General features: G+C 38.8%; 1 protein-coding gene across 1 annotated transcript in view; it reads left to right on the top strand.

Moving 5' to 3' along the window:
* LOC134218459 (hyccin-like) overlaps positions 1-17,119 on the top strand; it is an 83,753-nt gene that overhangs the window by 10,082 nt on the left and 56,552 nt on the right. The gene's annotated exons all lie outside the window — the stretch shown is intronic.

Here is a 17,119-nt window from a genome sequence, read left to right as displayed (position 1 = left end):
GAGATTCTGCTGGAAATTGTAAAAGAAATGTCTGTCGTAATCTCGCAATTTATATGACACACACTATCGATCAGATTTTACCAACGTCGCAGCTGAGAACATTAAATGGAGTATTCAAACAAAACCGAGTTAGAATTCTTCAGGACTTTCTAAAAATGATTTTATTTTCCTAAAAATTCATGCAACAGATAACAAAAATAGCTTTTTTGCTGCTCAAGCATACTGCCACAAAGCGGAGGAAAATAACTTTTCAAACCATTTAAAGCGCATTGATCCACCCTCGCCCACCGCGGGGCGTTAGGCTCTATCCAACGAATCAATTTCAACTAATCTGATTACATCGACCGCAGTCACATGGGACACGACCCATAAACGGAGTAGACGAAGCGAATGGACGGTACCTTGTAGTGCGTGGGTGGCAATTGGTAACGATCCACTCAGTTGTCGCACACTTCCACACCTTTGGGTGTCAAAATCAGGCCAATGCCGGGCTACACGTTGGTAACTGTTTCAGCTTGCTCGAAGGTCGGACGAACAGCACCAACCACGTGCATTACGCAAAGTGCAATGTGTAGACCTTGACCTACATTCGCTGTGACAACAAACTAATCGTGCATGTCTTTGTCGCAATAGTTTTGGACGAAGCTTCCTGTTGACTTGTGCTCTATATACATTATACCGGTTCTTCGATTTTAGGGAACCTAATTGTATTTCTTTATATTTTAGGTAAGTTAATGATGATTCGTGTTGAAGCACTTAAAGTGTTAAAACTTAAACACATAAGGTGCTCTGACTGTAATATGTTGATTTTGTTAGCTGCTACTACAGTCGGGAGAAACAACAGTGTTTGAGAAACAGAATGGAATTCATAGAAAATTATTCGGAAATAATAAAGTAATACTTGAAGAACCTCAAGTTTTAGGCAATATTGAGGCAGATTATGTTGAAGAGATAAAAAACTACAAAATTCCTATTTCTGAGATCTTCGCAACATTTTGCTCAAAACATTCAAGAACAGATCACTAGAAGCGCTGTAAAGCACACCGTCCAGATATTAAGTGATTCAAGCTTCAAAGATCTTCCGAAAATGTTTAAAGCGAAACTTGAATACTTCCTGGGGTCGTTATCAACATCCAAAAAATCTCACGAACTTGCTATATTTCCGGAATTTAAGCATCTTCAGGGGCAGGCATGTTATGATTATTTAGTCCGAGTTTGACTCTATTTGCCAAAAGCTCATTCCAGTAGCGAAATTTTATATGATGATTTATGGTTAACTAACAGAACCATGATCAAAGTCCAGTAGCTAAAGCGTGAGAGCGCTAGTAACGCTGGTTCGAGAGATAAATGTTTTGATTAGGTAGATATTAGCAACGGAAATTTGATCATGATATTCACAGCATTTGAAGCCGTCTCGCCTTTGTGGGATGACAATCTCTGATTCTTTTGTATGATCATTCGGTCTCGTTTGGTTAGCAGAAGATGACAATGAATCATATCGTTGAATCAATTGTTCCTTGTGTCTCAATTGTAGTGTCTCTCTAATTTTATATCTTTATATTTTTCAAGCATTCTAAAGGAAATGAGCTTTGGAGTCAAATTCTATGTAGTATCACGCCCTTTGTCCATCTTTTTATAAGGCAAAATCATTTTAATGGATTAGACGATGCCAACAATTTCCACAATGATGGAAATCACTTGGGAACGTAGCACTTGTCAACATGGTCCCTGTTGATTCCCTTCAGGGTTACCAGATTTTGTAAAGACTACCACGCTGCCTGTTCGATTCTTCCATGTCTCATGGCCTCGTCAGTCACAGTTTTTACTATTCCACGTGCTTTATTTCCATGTTTCCACCCAATCACCCCACCACTATACGGACTATACATAGAGCACTATTTCTAGACAACCATTTTCGCGTGCTGGTCACGAGCTTCTCATAAAGTAGGCACACATCAGTTAAAGACAGGGTGGCACTCTGCCAAAAATCAATTTATGATAATTTATGATGGGGCATATCAAGTCCGTGTGCCATTTGCCTTCTCTCTGTACCACTACAGGGAAGTGATGTGCTGCTCTATTTGGATCGAATTTAGTTTTGACAAGCACACCTACGGGACGGGAGACGGGCGTTTACCGATGCTGTCGTCGACTATGCATAATGAAAAGGGCACTCCCTCGTGATGAAACCATCTCATAATTCGTCAGGACAAGTGCACTTTTGGGAGTTTCGCAAATGTTTTCTTTTGTGGAAGGGGGGTGGAGTAGTGGCGGGCATCTGTTCCTTTATTTTAGGGTTGAAAATAGAACGGGCCAAATAAAGATAATGATTCAATGAGTGTCAGCCGTCGTCGTCGAAAAGTCGAGTTTGCCTTATTAGATTTTCTATCAAATATTTGATACGGCTTAGTTTCAAACTCGTCGGATTGATAATTGACTTAATGCTTCGATTCGAAGCTGTTATCGCTGCAAAGATTATAATCACAGAAAAGGTGGGTGGAGGGGAATTTAACTTTGTTAGGGCATAATGGTATTTCTGATGGGCAAAGCAATAACTGGATTACCGATAGACGTGAAGTTAATAGAAGAGGAATTTGGTTGACTGAAATATAGTCGGAGCGTCTTATTTATTCTGGTGATAAATTTGTAATCAGGTGATATGATGTGGTCGTGTGCCTTAATGGTATTTTAGTCATGAAGGCCGGCAGTTATTAGACAAAGCCTTCGGTCGCATTTTGTTCTACTTTACCAATTGATTTGTACGTTATTTTAAAAGTGGAATGATTTAATTCATTTTAATATAGAACGACCTAATTACTCAAGTAGAACGTATATGAATGCTTTCGAATAATTCATAATTAATGTCAAGTGGGGTAGCTCCGTAATGGAGCTTTCACAATTAAAGAAACACATCGTCAGTCAACCGCGTTCACCTGACTTCTACTATTTACTAAATATTTAGTCACAAGTGTATGGCATTGCTTGCCTCTGCCGTTGTAATAGCGTGCACTAAATGTTGATTTGCACACCTTCGTAGTTCCTACCCTTGCCGTGGTCGTCGGGCTAGTGGAATGATTTATACTGTCTTAATCGCGTGCCCAAGCTGGAATGTTTCCTTTGTCATGAAATATGGTTGCAAAATGAGTAAATATTTGGACATCTGGGTGTATCATGATTTGCACTGCTTCTCAGACGTTTTTGCCTTTCGCGTACAACAAAGCTGCAACAACAGGCTATAGCATCACTCCAATAATAAACTTTTGATAAAAGGCCTGGAAACCCATATACCGATCGAATCAGCTCGACGAACTGAAGTTATGTCTGTATGTGTGTGCGTGTGTATGTGTACAAATTTTGTGGACACAGTTTTTAGAACCTAGAATTGTCCGATTACCTCGATACAAGTTGCATTCGATGGAAAAGTCGGTCCCAATGTTTGCTATTGAAAATTGGTCAGATCGGATTTTGCATTTCGGAATTATTGAAAAATCATTGATAATAAATTGCATATTATATGGCAACTCGGCCATACGACAAATCATTTTTTTTGTTAAAAAGCTTGGCTGCGCATATGCACGAAATCGAACTTGGCTGCACATAAAACTAAAAATTATTGTGTTTCCCCCTTGCACAATGTACAAACTTACTTACTTATGGATTCTGTACACCTCCGGTGGTGCAAAGGGCCGACTTGAAAAATCTTCATCCTGAGCGATGTCCAGCTATCGCTTTAAACTGTTGCCAGGTTAGATATCGGTCGACTTCTTTTATTTCTTTATTGAGGCTTTGCCGCCATGAGCCTCTGCCTCTGCTGCGATGTCCCTCTGGGTTCCAGTCTAATGCTTGTTTACAGATTTCGTTTCCGCCCCTACCCCCACTTCCGATCCCGAATTTATGTTGCTATCGGCCTCTGGTGCCAACGACGATGGAGCTCATTGTTTGAGATCCAGTTGTGAGGCCACCAGGCCTGAATTATATACCGCAGACATCTGTTGATGAACACCTGCAGCCGTTGAGTCGAAGTCGAGTCAAGTACTAGACACTGAAGATGGCCTTACTGTTGAGGTCGAAATACGTATCTGTCAAGATACAATTAAGTGGTGAAATTCAATGGGATTGTACAAACTCGTCTTATGACAAGTGAAGACATTCCACTAAAAAGCTCAAAATAATTTTCTTAATTGAAAAAGTTGTTCAAAGTGCTCGAACCAGCGTTTCAGCTGGTCAGTTGGGTCGGTCAATAACTGATCATTCGCGTTTTTCACAGGCATCGTTGCATTTATCTTCGCCCTGCTTAAGCGTCGTGAGATATCGTAGAGGAGGCGAATGTCCCCGGTTGCTGCGGCTCTCCCTCCTTCATTAGCGTTTCACTTCCTTCTCCAGAGCCGACTATCGTTGACGGGCTAAAACTTTGGCTCCTCTGGCTCTATCGCGGCTTTGGATTCTCTTCGCTCCTCTATCTTCCTCCAGGTCTCATCGGTGATCCATTGTTTTCTCTGGGTGCACAGTTCACCCAGATAATTCTCGCTGGTGGTGATGAAGGCATTCTTGATGGGTCCATTGGACTTCCACGCTGCCACCTTCTGGAATATCTGCAGCACGCATCTCCAGTTCTTCAACGAAGGATCGTTCCACCGTGGCATCTTCCAGTTGGCGTTTGTTGAACCGTCATCCAACTCTTTCCTTCTGCCGACGAATCCGCGCAATGCGCAGGCATATTTCGCCGATGATGAGGTGATGATCAGACGCGATATTAGCACTACGTTTATTCCGTACAACAGATGTGGTCGATTTAATTTTCTGTAAAGCCGTCACGGAAGACCCACGTGACCTTGTGAACCGGCCAGATCACCTTGTCGTTATTACCACAGAATTCTGCGAACAGCTCTCCGTTTTCGCTCATTTCTCTAACACCGTAATGCAATCATGGTTCTAGTTGTCGGATCCGATCTTCGCATTGAAGTCGTCCAAACAGATCTTCGGAATTCTATTCTGTGTTCTTCAAAGGTTGGCCAACGGACTTCACTCAGTCCCAGGATCTCAAGCTTCATGCAAGTTGTGCCAATTTATCTGGGCTAGGGTTAAAACGTTCCATGTTCCTATTTGTGTCCGTTGTTTTGCGCTAAGAGTCGTAGCCGTATCCGTCCGTATTCTTTCATTATCGGATTCTCGAACAAATTGATGTTTCGGGAACAGTAGGTTGTTGACCCAAGGTTCCCTATCCACCGGGATGGGGCTGCCATCTTAGGTATAGTTTCCGGGGAATAGCATTTCATACTCAGCCGCTGGATGCCAGAACAGACGCTGTTGGAGCCGCACCTTTTTGGTGAACAGACTCTCGATCAGTCGGGTCAAATTTGTTTAAAGCCCCACTCAACACCAGGACTAGGCTAGTGCGCTTTGAGCGGCACACGGTCGCTTTGATGGGGCCTGCTTGTGGACACGTGCAGCCTTTTATAGAAGTTCAACAGAGCCCACTGTCAAACCCCACCACATCCTAGGCCACAGGACGCACCCTCTCACTCTAGCTGATGTCAGAAGGACAACAGTGCCCAGGCTACACCACCAGCCAAGTACGCAACCCTTAGCTGGCGGTCGATTGCCATCGGAAGACCTGTGGAAGCGTGGGTATTGAAGCTTTTGAGGACCAGAGCAGATGTTAGGTGCTCCTTTCCGGATGTCAACTCACCATTTCGTAGCCCACAATGGACAAAGGGACGGCCGAATCTACCAAAACATGTTTTCGCCAATTGTATACTTTCACTTGTCTTATTATTAAATAATGTCTTATTAGTAAATAAACTTTATTTTCATGCACCGAAATTAAAAACTTAATTGAAAACGTTTTTCACTGTCGTTAGAGACGTCAATGGCCCACGTATTCACACCGTATAATGTGCTCTATGCTATTAGCTACATTAATGCTCATACTAAATCCTTCCAAAGGCAACTCTCGCACTCGAAAAAAATGCATTCATTTTTCTTAGCCACGTGCTTGATTTTTTTTTTAAATCGGCGGGTTTGAAAAGGTCGTGGGTTCAATTCCAAGCTTGTCTCTTTCCTAGTTTGTATCCTACCAAAGCGATTCCTGCTGAGTTTTTCAGTTTAGCTACCTGTTTTTTGTGAGTTATTGTTCAAGAATTCATCAACTTCAACACCTCAATCTGTTGGAGCTTAAATAAAATCAAGACCTATAAGAAGTTCTATGAAGGATGTTCTTTGCTTGTAGCAGATGATGAAGGACAATAGATATTTCAAGCTCCATTACCTCCAGTTTGACGATGAAATTTTTTCATAACACAAATTCGGTGAGCCCTTTCCGATTTATACTTCTGTTCCACTCTGTTAGTTCTCTCGTCATATCTTTATCCCAATTCGATTTTCTTAAATTTATTAGTAGCATTCCCACGGAGTTGTGAAACTTGTACAACATTTGAACAAGACAATTTTTTGAAGCTTTTTGTAGTGGAATGTCTGCAATTGGCATAAGACAGGTTGGGTACTGTCTTATTTTGTTCCGCCACCTGATTGTAGTTTTGCGGATGCGTATTTCGGCCTCAGCGGTGGGGCCGTCTTCGGTGTCTCGCACTTGACTCAATTCTAGTGCGAGACAGTGGAGGCGGCCTTGCTGAGGTCAAAGTGCGTGTATGTAGAGTCGGAAGGTGGAATTGTGTTTTTTGTGTGTATTATTTAGCAGATAGATACCCACCCAACAATAGCAATGTACAAAAGAGTTTGTTTGATTTGGTTTATTTTTGGCTTTTGATTTTTTCGCATGTCTTGTCTGAATCTTGGGTTATTTTTTCCCAAAAACAAAAAAAATAATCCGAAATTTATTGTAGACAATCTCATGAATGTAAATATTTCAATATCCATCAAATTCTTATGATAAATACATACACCCTAAGCTACATTTTAAGATAGCAAACTGTGTCGCTGTCCTGAAAAAAATGATTGAATTACTGTTCATTTTTTTTCGAGACGTTTTATCGAGTCAAAACAAAAATATACTGAATTAGATGAAGCTTAACATCCTGATATGATTCGATATGTTTCATTTTCCCAAATCGATTTCATTTCCCTTACGTTTTCGTAATATTACGATTAATAATATTACTTTATATTTACATACCTTTGCACACATCACCATACATTTTTAAATATTCGAAATACAAGTCATATAAGGCTAGTCTGATTGATGTCTCCATACCGTATATCAAATATCTCCTTCCTCTCTTTAACCCTCTCTTTCCCACGACTTTTTCAAAGATTTCAATAGGAAGGAATCACCTATCAAAAAGATGCTAGAACAAGAGTTATTTGGCATAGCTAAAATTAGTGGAAAACAAAAAAAAGTTTTTGATTGTAAATCAATTGATACATGATTGTTTTCAATATTTATTACAGGGTGGCCACCGAACCGGGAAAAACGGGAAAAGCGGGAAAAAGACGGGAAAACTGAGTTATTTGATTTTAGTACATATGTGAGTTAGAAAAAATAAGTTTTTTTTCTAGATCCAATTGTCTCTTCCAATTTCGAGTAAGCAGCTTTTTGACTGACGTGTGATATTTTGTACGTAAAAGAAAAACGGAAATTATTTCAAATCAACATGTGTACATTTGTTGTAGGATATCCTCAGTTAAGGGGTTGAGGGATATCCTATAGTATAGGACCTATACTATTTGTGATCAATTAAATCTGTTAAACAAAAACTTGGGCAAAATATGAGTTATTTTTTGGCGCTTGGTGTGATTTGGTAGAACCCCGGCCATATATAATAAATAATATTTTATTAGGAAGGTATAAAAGCATAGAATCGAATATCGAAATATTAATTCTTTCGAATTTAATGTCCAAGTTTGCCATTGTACTGCTGTTATTTATATGTAATTTCCAATTGCCCACAATTCGAAAAAAATGAAAATGGTAAAAAAATATATATTTTAACACATGTTCAAGAGTCGTTTGGAATTATATTTGAAAATTCTACAAATAATTGAAAATGGTAATTTTTTAATACTTCGTGAATATATCTGTAATATTCTGAAGAGTAAAATATCCTTAGTTCAGTATTTTTACACAACTAACCTAATATTATAAAAGGCGATGATGGTGAAAAAGATACTTTAAGACAGTTTTCTAATTTGTTACACGGTGAATAATGAATAGGTTTCAAAGCTTAAAACATTTAAATATATTAATATTGAATGGTAACGTTCGAGAGCTGAACATCAAAAAGATGTCGGCTATACTATAACTATAACTTTATTGCTTTCTGTGAACTTTGTGCTTTAAGAAGAAAGAACCCTACTAGACTGGCATGCAATTTCCATTGGCACTGTCAGAAACTAACGAAAGTTGTGCATCCAAGAAAAAAATACGAATGTTTTGCAAAGTTGCAAGTTCTAAGAAAAAAATTAAATCATTGTAATTATTGGCGCCAGAATTACAATTCGATATTGACTAAATGCCGGTTAACACTAACTACATGGTAACGAAGCGCACAATTTCAGTGTGCCTTTTTATAAAAACCATTTTCGCATAACACGTTGCAGGTAATTTCATGAATCTAACTTCGTTCGTTATAAATTATCAGTTGCTTCGATATAAAACTAGCCTCCGGTTTGGTCAGAAAATAAAATATCTAGTTAAAGTATAAAAACTCTTAACATTTTTTTCAAGTTAAATAAAACCGGGAAAATTTAACAAAAAATACCGGGAAAAGCGGGAAAAACCGGGAATTTGAAAATCGAATTTCAGTGGCCACCCTGTTATTATATTTCAACTATTTTTACACTAAATTGATTATATTAGCAGTCTAATGCTACCATCAAGTTTTGCCAAATAATGCTTTTTGTTGTTGAAACAATTCGATAAATGTTGGAAGGTGCAAAATTTGATGGAGCTCTACACTGCTGTTATAGGCATAACTGTCCCATGCACATAGGAAATCCCAGCAAAAATGGGAAGGAAAGGGTTATTGTTTCCATATATTTACAAATACAGATATTTACTTTTACTTAAATGTTTTCATATATTTACAAACCTTCAGGTTTTTACAATTTTGAAAATATTTTCACTAATTTCTGTATATTCTTAAACATATTAATGTGTTTTAATTTTTTATAAAAGACAAATCTGAATATTACCAGCGGGTGCCCTGAGATACATTCCGCTATCTATACTTTTTATATTAATAATTCAAGTTTAAATTTCGAGTTAACAGATTACTGCGCGTCGATTCGGTCGGAGTAACACGATTCTCAGTATGCAGAAGCGACCGAGCCTGCATTGTATTAGTTTTTGTTTTCTCTTCGTCGCAGAATCATGAAGGTAAAGAGTGCAAGTTTGTTCGTGTTTTGTGTTGGACGCAGTACGCGGTCGCGCGGTTATCAAAATGTCTGATTCTGCTATGTGGGTGAGTAAACTGAGGAAAGTGCAACAATCAGTTCAGTGCAGATTTTATCGTGTTTTGTATTGAACGTAAAATGATCGGAGATCGCGTGCAAACGTATTTTTTCCAGTAAGCAGAACTATCGGCCGGTCATCAAAATTTTGTTGTACTTTGTGTGGTAAGCAGAACGATCGGCCGGTAACCGAAATTTTGTTCTGTTTCGTGCGTGTGAGTGAATTAATTACAAAATTAAAGTTTGAATCGCGTCCAGACATGTTTTCTTCAGTAAGCAGAACGATCGGCTGGTCATCAAAGTTTTGTTCTGCTTTGTGCGGTGAGCAGAACGATCAGCCGATCACCGAAATTGTGTTCTGCTCGTCGGCTTCCATCAAAGCGAGTATCACGTCAACATTCTCCTACCCATTTCTTAATTTACCTGCATTCGGACACGGCCTGCATTCGGTATTGCTTATTTTTGGGTCACCAGTTTTTACACATTGAAGATGATGTTAGTCCCAAATTTCATCTGTTGGTTCTCTGTGTAATTACAGATGACCTGGCAATAAAGGAGGAGTAACCGTGGGCGGTCAATCATGCTGATGCTCATGCTCAAAGCGATTCCTGCTGTTATAATTTTCCACACTAACAATTCCAAAACCCCTCGTGGCACTTATGACAGGTCGTAGAGTTCTCTGCATCTGTCTTAAGTAGGTGTCCAACTAACCATCCTTTACTTTCCTCAGCATTTGCAAGGACATGGCCAGGACAAATCTCGACTATTGGAGAGTGCATTGCTTCCACCTTAAGAGATAGTGATTAGTCCCAAATCAATATCTGTTATAACGGATGGAAGTGATGCTGTTCCACACCACCTACGAATTTGTGCGATTTACACAATGCTAATTGATCGCTAACTAATGTTTTCTATCTATTTGTGTTAATTTATTGTAACATTTATCCGCTACATTCTTGTTGTTGATATGATCAAATCCGATTTTTTTTAAATTAAGTTACCACACCCGCCTAAATGCTTTGCCAGTGTTAACAATCTTCTACCTATCTTGCTAGATTCATCTTCGGTTGCGTTACGCTTCATTTGCGAACCGTGGACCGCGACATTTTGCCACTTCGAGATCAAGCGCTACACAACCAGTGCTAGCACTGGAGAAACGAGACTGTAGGATGTGTAGTTCCTGTAGTTGGTGTTTTTCGTCCAAAATATTTATCAAGGGCAACAACAGCACAAGATTAACTTTGATTGCCCACTGATGCTTGATGGTTTGAAACAAATTTACATCAGATTAGACTGACTACAACATAGCTATGGCTACCAATTATTCTGTCATCGACGAGAATGAGTTAATTTATATAATAAGTTCACTGAACTGTGTTAAGGTGATTATAGAATGAAGCCCGTGGTGAATTTAAAATTCACCACACGTTTATCTACATATATTTCAAAAAGCCCAAATCTGGCGTAATATGTTTTCGTACGAGGCCAAAAATCAAATTAGTGATTGTTCAGCATAATCTAACAAACGACTCAATTACCATTATTTCAGCCCCCATACGCGTTTATGGTTCTTTCTCTCGTGCTATTGAAAAATATATTGGAAAAGCACGTGGTTTACAAAATGGCCGATTTCTGGCTTCATTCTATAATCACATTAAGTGCAAAAAAACAGCGGATCATATGTTTCAGTATCACTAATTACTAGCTAGCTATCAAGATGAAATCAAATATTGACAGGTGATAATTACTGTTTTGAGATTGTATTTTGCATCATAAAGAAAACAACATTAGTTAAAGGTGGTGGCGGGCCCCATGATTACTTCCGGTCTTTTACTATACTTAGTATAGTAATAGTCAAGCATTCGTTATACATATGCACTCCTATTCTTGTTTACGGACGAAATGAAACATTCCCGAACATGCTGATTCGTTCGAATCGTTTCCCAATTTGATTTTGCTGGCGTAAACGAGAATGCGCATCAGCTTTCGTTCGAAAGCACGTTCGTACGTAAACAAGAATAAGGGTAAATTAATGATTTCGTGTGTGTTACTTCTACGTGAAGTTAAACGATTTACAATGATATGGAAATGCTAATCATATTTCAAACGGACATATTCATGATAGCATTAGGCGTATAATTGATACCTGTTCAGATTGGGGTCTGACGACTGAAGAATGTTTTATAGAAGTCGATTTAAGAAAAGCGAGCGGAGGGCAATATTTGTGATGCTTTATATCGCTACGACCTTCATTCTGCCATAGCGCTTCCCCGTATGAAGAGGGAGGAAGAACATCATTGTGGGAAGCTTGATATATCTCCATTCGGCAAACCAATTTCGCTTTTGCCAGTGGAGATATATCAGCTTCCACACTGATATTCTTCCCCTCCCCTTCATACGGGAGCTTGGTAGAAGGAAGGTCAAAGCGATATGTGGCCATCACAAACATTGTCTCCGCTCGCTTTCAAATCAGACTTCTTATAAAACATTCGTGTTCATGCCTCCGCCGTATCCTAACGGAACTTATCAATTCTATACTTTCGCCTCTAATGCTATCATGAACATGTACGTCCAAGTTTGGAAGATGATATTAGCATTTCCATATCATCAAGAATAAGGGTGATGAGTAATATGGGGAGTTGAGCGGGATGAATTGTTTTTCTTCCTCTCTTCTCCATGGCTCTACATTCCAACTGGAACTGGCCTAGCTTTTCAACTTAGTATTCTATTAGCATTTCCCCAGTTATTAATTGAAAGCTTTTCTATGCCCGCCATTGCATGAGTATGTACTATGGATACACTATGCCCAGGGTGTCGAAAATGTTTCCAACTCGAAAACATCCTAGACCGGACCGACAATCGAACTCGTCATCTCATGCTCGCAAGGCTACTGGAGGGATGAATTGTTATAGAAATTAAAAAAAAAGAAATATTAACTCCAAACGGGCCAGTGTGATGTGGGGTAGTCAGGGTTTTGAGAAATTCACTAACTTATTTTTTCTCGCATCAATTTCAGGATCGTAAATCGTTAGCTTCCACGTATCAGATTCTTAGAAGGCGTAACAGACGGTTCAAACTAGGGATCCTATAATGAGAGATATGCAAATACTTTTCCAGACGATTTAGCAACGCTGTTACTTTTGTTTGCAAATGCTTCCAGCACTTGCCCCAGCGCAAGAATGTTGAAGCTTGTATAGTGACTTCTTGCATTTGATAACAATTTGGAATATGTTTGTCTGTCCACTAACAGAAGTGTTTCTAAATCAAGCTTTATCACTAAAATAAAGAAGTGCAATTTTAAATATGGAGGCGAACCACGATACAAGATAAAACTAGATTACTTCTACTCGCGAAAGTAAGAAACAAATTGTTTATTCGATGAAGAACTTTTCTTTCTTAAAATTCATCTCAATACCTCTCGTAAATTCCTCGTCTCAATCTGCAACTAATAACAACGTTCATTTGGCTCACGTTTTGATACAGTTCTCCAATGCTCGATTGGCTTACAATGGCCGCTTTCGTATATCTCTCATTATAGGATCCCTAGTTCAAACCAGTGGTGCAATTTATCAACAATGCCTGCTGAGTGTGATTCTTTTGTTTCTTAAAGTGGGAGGCACGCATGGAACACATTTTTAACTCATGTCAGCCAGCTGACCCGGGATAGATCAAAAGAGTAATATTGTTTTTCAGTTCGATTATTTTCATTTTTGTCAGGCATCAAATGATTGGGAGCTTGGGAGTTTGGGACGCCTTTGCTTGAACAAATTATCTTCTTCTAAATAATACTAGGGGCCCTCCTTAGCCGTGCGGTAAGACGCGCGGCTACAAAGCAAGACCTTCATATGCGTTGAGGGTGGCTGGGTTCGACTTCGGTGCCGGTCTCAGGTAATTTTCGGATTGGAAATTGTCTCGACTTCCCTGGGCATACAAGTATCATTGTATTGGCCTCTAAGGATGATACGAAAGCAAAATGGTAACTTGGCTTAGAAACCTCGCAGCCTAATAACTGTGGAAGTGCTTTTATGAACACTAAGCTGCGGAGGCGGCTCTTGTCCCAAAGTATAAGGGGACAATGCCAATAAGAAGAAGAAGATATAATACAAAATGAGTTGAGATTTCAGCTTCCTGACGATTTAGTAACTCACTGAACGGGTTGACCGATTTGCAAATTTTTTCCCCTGATCGATTCGTTTTGGGATTCGCAAGGTTTGTATATATAAAAAGTTGGTGAATTTAACGGAAAAATGTAAAAAAATCATTAGAATACAATTTTGGGAAATTGATTTAAAGTGCGGTGCTGCAAACAGTTCATTGTGACATTTGTAACACCCGTGAAAAGCTGGGTTTCTTTCGCTAGTTTTATATAAAGGCTGGAACATAGGGGAGGTCAAATATGATTTTAATTCAAAAAGTCCTCACATGTCTTTCAGCTTCTTTTTGGTGATATAGGAGTCCTGGCAACATTTCAGGCAATTTGAAAGTGATCGTTTTTGGAGGGGCATTTAAAGGCAATTTATTTTATGTATATGAGGGCAGTATGGGTATAATATATGAAACATATGGTCACAGGCCATATGAGCTTCACCTCATTTTTGAGCTTATTGACAAGTAGGCGTATCATGTAAAAATTATATGATCTTTGTAAGGAGGGATGCTCCCCTTACATTACGCATCAACGTGAAACTGCATTAAAATTCAATCTCAAACATGAAAATACTACTTGAAAAATGTAAATTTTTTTCGCTGCATAGGCAACAATTATTATTCGGATTTGAAGTTTATAAATAAGGTTTTATTAATAAAACCACTGATTAAAATACAGGTCAAAAATACATCACAATCAAAAGATATATTAAAATTATAATAATATTGTGTACACATGTTTGTATTGATACAAATCTAAATTTGTCATAAAACTTTTTTTTTCCCAAAACCAGTCTCATACCTGCACAGAGCAAGATATCAGGCCTTAAAATGCGAACAAATTCAAATTTCAGTAGTCAAAGACAAGAATTTTATACATATATGTAAGATTCATCACGGAAAAATTACATAACCCAGCGCATTACTGCGATCGAAACGAGAAAAATGATCATTAATCAATTGGAAATGTGGCTGTTTTCAAACGGTGAAGAGTGGCAAATCGGTGGCAGCAAATCAGTCCGCAGTTGTGCGGTTTATTGATTTTATTTGGTATGGAATACTCCAAACTGTTGTAGGAATATCATATTATTCCATATTACGATACTTTTTTCGCCTAAATAAACGTTTTGGCCCATACTGCCCCAAATGGGTGGCCTCATATGTACTTGCCCGGTATAGTCGGGAACACACATTGAAATCAATACATTTTCAAAAGTGCATCTTCTAAAATTACCAACGCATTTTTCGTCATTCATCGACGTAATATGAAAAAGGTAACATTCTCAGTATAAGTCAACTACATTTAAATGATGTTTTTTAGCTTTTCAGCGCTTTTCGGAACGATTTCCTTAGGTGGCCCATATTGCCCCGGTCACCTCTATATGGTGATTCATAAGGAAAATAAAAATAAAAATTTATGTTCATCCAAAAGTGTAAAATTTGTTGATTTATTTTTATGTTTATTCAGTTTGCTTATTTTTATTTATAGGCGTCAAATAATTAGCAATTTGTTCCCCCAACCCTTCTGGGTTCTTTTGTGTTTTATGTTCCCAAACTAAAACCAATGTCATCATACTAATCTCAAATTGCACGTTCCTCTATCATATCAATCTGCATAGCTTATTTGGCAATCACCAGCACTAGAAGACGGATTTCAACCGTTTCCCTTTAAACATATAAATAATATCAAAAGTTTCTAAACAATAGCGAACTCTATCGTAGCGATCACAAACTGTCGAAACATCTATCAGGTATATAAACACAGCCGTTTTTACCTCTACAAACAATTCCCTAATAAATAGGTTCCATAGCAGTCTCTAGAGCCGGTAGCGGACAACAAGCCGTTCCACACTTTCCTTCTCTATCTTGTATTCTCTCATAGATTTACTACCCTGAAACTGAACTGTTTCGGACCACTTTCGGGTCTGAAGCAGAGGACGGGACACTCAAGCGTACCAGTCAGTGAATTGAAAGGTCTGCTTTGATAAAGGGACTATGAGGTATGAGTGTCGTAGCGAGTACTAACCGGGTACCTCCGATACGACAGAATAGTGAGTTGTTCCACCTATGCTGAGGTAGGAGTGTTGTAGCGAGTTCCTTAGCCCGTGGGGTACCGTTATTGTCACCTCCGGTACGGTGGTCCCCCGCGGATGAGTGAGGTTAGTCTGCTTATGCTGGTAGGATTGTTGTTGTGGCATGCTATGGTCTTCTCCCCGGTACGGCGGTACATTTCTGATGCAGGACAAGAGGGTTGCTGCAATAGGTGAGGACTGCATGGGTCGCCACTCAGATGCCAGCTTGGAGTATATGCGAGGCCTAAAGGTACTGAATCGATTCTTACTGACAATCCTTTTATGGTTCAGGTGGATGATTGTTGGGGAAAATTGGTTCAATATAGCATATGTAGTGCCAGTCTGTCTTTCGTACACTGGTTGTGCATTATTGTGCAATGCTCAATAGTCACCCCCCCTGTATTGTATTGCTTAATTGCAGGCCGGGGTTTAATGATCTGGAGAAGAGGGGTTTTGGTTTTAGTGGGTCGGGACTTGTGGGATCCAACCCACTACACTACCCAAGGTTCAAGCAGGTGCCGGGTTGCAGATTTCTATTATTCTATACACACAAAAGAGGGTTATGTACGGCCACAATAAAATATCTCAATCACTCAGCTCGCTTTAGTATTGATCTGGGTCCAGATTAAATTTATACATCAGCGTTCTTTATTCTCTTGTTAAGGTTGCTTTGCCAAGAGACATTGGTAGATTAACACCTGCAGCTTCTGATTAGCCTCTACTCATACATGCCACGTCGCTGGCATTTTGCATTGCCTAATTTTATTGGATCTCTAAATTTTTCGTAAACTAGTAGACCTATCATCTTGATTCGTGTTCCTTTGCTGATTATATTTCCGCCTCTGGTGCTTTGTGGCTGTAAAAATATTGAACTTTTTCCAGCATTGGAAGTCCACGGTCAATTATTTACTATAATCTCTTTGGTATTGATAAGTTAATGTTGCGGTGATAGAATATAACAGATACCGATCGTGAAATCAGTAAGACATGTTATATATTATATGTTATATGATATACATGTGGCGATAATAATTACACATTATTTATCACATCTTTAATGAATTATGGATAGAGAACAATTTGAACGTGTTGTACATACGTCTGCCTTTTCCTACGTTGTTCTCATGACTAAACACAATCGACAAAACTAATAACAATTGAGGAGATCAGTGAAAGGGAATTGGGCTTGATGATAACGGCAATTATAGATCCGATGTACATTTGAACACATACCTACCTATTTTAACTTTAGCAGTGAGACGAATGCTGATATCAAAATATGGAATAGTGGAATCAAGTAGAATAGTACTAAACGTTGAGTTGAAAAAGAGGTAAATTTTCAGTTTATATCGGAATATGGATATCTGTCAATAATATCCAAATAAAACAGAAGCAATAAATTGAATGGCGCTAACATATATCAATCACTGAATCACAGACAGGCCAAGCATTAGTAAAACCATTGCAACAGAATCGATTGAGAGGTCGTTCAA

Source organism: Armigeres subalbatus, chromosome 2 (assembly GCF_024139115.2).
Source record: "Armigeres subalbatus isolate Guangzhou_Male chromosome 2, GZ_Asu_2, whole genome shotgun sequence".
NCBI classification, from domain to species: domain Eukaryota; kingdom Metazoa; phylum Arthropoda; class Insecta; order Diptera; family Culicidae; genus Armigeres; species Armigeres subalbatus.
Note: the sequence above shows the minus strand (reverse complement) of the source record. Positions and strands in the feature narration are given on the sequence as shown.